We start from the raw sequence: 2,717 nt of genomic DNA on the forward strand, positions 1-2,717 counted from the left end.
CTTTTCTCTATAACCCTGTTTTTCATCCTTACATCAATATCTACGTTATGACTGATATCTTAAGCTATTTCCTCACGCCACACAGTCTGGATCTAACTTAGTCGTATTTTCTATGAATGATGACATGACATGAAGGTTACATCATGCAAAACGACGCTAAAACGTATATGGTAATACAAGCAATCATGTATACGGATTTACAAACACTCGTAGGTTCGTACTCTGGACTTTAAACAAAGAAACAGACTTACTAGATTTCAGGGCAACCGTGAGCTTGGTCTTACACCTTGGGTGGTAGGTGTCGAACAGATTCTCGAACTTCCCGTACGGAGAGGTCATGTTTTCCCGGTACGTTTTGTCCCTCCCGTGGAAGAGATCATAGCCCAGATCCTCACGTTTGGGAGCTCCGTCATCACTCTTTTCATAGTCAAAAAATTCTGCCTGTGCATTCTGAGCTGAAGCTGAGGTTTGGTTGGATGTGGAAGGTTCAGATCCAGCAGCATGGTTTCCACCGGCGTGCGCCATGTTGATGTGTAATAGGTCAAAGGTGAGCAAAATCTCGGTGCAGTTCTAAAACTAATCGCCAGGAGTCGCTGCTAAACAGGACATGACGGAGAACATGCAACTGCATGAACTGGGACATAGAGCGGCCCACGTACGTACGTACTACCAGTATTAAAGGTAGTCTGTGTTAAAATGACTGTTTTCCAGGAAGGACTATGATGTCCAAGGGTAAAACTACCGAAGTCACGGGTTCCTCTCTCAAACTACCGAGGTCACGGGTAAATTTCTCATCACTCGGTATCCAGTGATAAAGTCTTTGAGTGCGGAATATTTATCGTCACTAGTTTCGTCCAGTGATGAGGAAACTTCAGCTGGTAATCCAGTGACGACAAATATTCCGCACTCCGGGAAACCAACTGCTGGGACCCACCGTGTGTATTACGCTGCCGTTATTCAGTTTGTACTATCGTCGCCTCTTTTTCCTCGGCAAGTCCCCACACTCCCGGACCAAATCCGGCTATGGCGACATGTGAATTAGGGTGTTTTTGTTGCATATCAAAGTCAGCACTGAGGGTTCTATTCACCTCTTCTTTCACTGTCTCGAAAATGATGCATTCTACCAATACGTTTTCCCAAGGTCACTTGTTGGACAATGTCACATTTTGTGTTTTCGGTATACTAAAGTATATACATGCTACGTTGGTCTACACTATTTGTCCGTCCCCTTTCATGTTACCTGCAATTAGCCCTAGGACAAGAACCTGTAATAATCATAATAGGCTTGATTGATGCTAAATCTAAGCCCTTTACATTGATTTTTGTATGTTTCGTTGAATTCTCTTCTTTTTATAATATTATATACGTGTAACGCCAAGGGTCATCTCAGCCATTGACATGTCAAACGATCTCCAACAAATATTATTTTCTCATTAATGAATTAAGAAATAATGGAGCCGTAGCGAATATTGATAAATGAACATGAAAGAATTCTAGATTTGATTTTGGGGGGCATATGGATGACATCTCCAGGTTTTATTACCCCTAATATATATTTTTTTTCTATGAGAAAATACAGCACTTCAAATGGTACATACCACTGCAATGAAGCTATGTTTTTCACGTGCATAATGATGAAAACTACAAACGCAGTCGTTTGCAGAACTTGATATCGGCAATGATCTGTTGTTATTAAAAAATAATTGTTTTCATCTAATTAAAACGTCTTGTGTATTCACGAACATCTGGTACAACTGACGTTACGCCATATAAAACGCACAGATACGCATACACTTCGTTCATATACATACGTGTATGTTTCCCTCCTTGTGTAAGTTGGTGTCACTGTAAGTTGACGCGTACAGAGAATTTGGAGCTTTTATAGTTTCGTAACTTTCGTTTCAAAGTATACTTTCTCTGCATTCTCTTCTTTGAGCTGTCGACATGTAAAGGTGGTTAATATAGACGTTCGCATCGCATTGGCCTGTCAACGACCTATAGGATGAGTTACACCACTCTATTTGACTCTGAGCTGACGTAACCCATCCTGTCGGTCGTTGACCCCATGCTAAATATCTCGCCATCATATGAGGTCAAAACTCGCTTCGCGCTAGCGGTCGAAACCACTCGGATGTACGTAGCATATAAAAGAGCCAGTGTTGCTTTGGTATTACTTTATTAGAGCGCAACTGTTCCTAGAGGAGTTCGTACATGATCATGCAAAGGAGGCTGGCTTTGTTTTCTTGAACTTTGACCTGTCGTGACCCCACTCTACAGGTTTGATCCTTCGTGAGGACTCGTAAACAACACTGCAGGTAACGTACTGTGTTACTGTTTTTACTCCTTTATAACGTGACATAGCGCAATCGGTGGGGTGTTCGACTCATATCCCAGAAGTTCTGGGTTAGAATCCATTGATGTGCCACTAATTTTGACCCTTGGGAAAGGCACATTTACACGACTTTCTTCACTTTCACTCAGGTGAAATAAATCCATAGCTCCGGCCTTCCCCAGGGTAGGACGCTAAAGGCAGGTCCCGTGTTTGAAGAGAGCCACACCTCGGGTACATTAAAGGACCCACCGTGCTTATCGAAAAGGGTAGGTGTCTTTCCCAGCGTGTATGGTTTAAAACTACATTGCTGTCGTATTGACATAATTGAGGTCACTTTATAGTAGCCCCGAATGGATGCTCGCTCCAGACCCTTGCGATTTAGCCC

The 2,717-nt window shown here is 42.5% G+C and overlaps 1 protein-coding gene across 1 annotated transcript in view; it reads left to right on the forward strand.

Annotated features, from left to right (window-relative positions):
• Positions 1-2,093: 2,093 nt before the first annotated feature.
• Positions 2,094-2,717, forward strand: part of LOC118416082 (steroid 17-alpha-hydroxylase/17,20 lyase-like) — a gene marked incomplete in the record, with an annotated part of 10,424 nt that continues 9,800 nt past the window's right edge. The window contains 2 exon segments of the mRNA XM_035821140.1: positions 2,094-2,315; positions 2,482-2,598.

The sequence above is a fragment of the Branchiostoma floridae genome, chromosome 5 (genome assembly GCF_000003815.2).
Source record: "Branchiostoma floridae strain S238N-H82 chromosome 5, Bfl_VNyyK, whole genome shotgun sequence".
NCBI lineage: Eukaryota > Metazoa > Chordata > Leptocardii > Amphioxiformes > Branchiostomatidae > Branchiostoma > Branchiostoma floridae.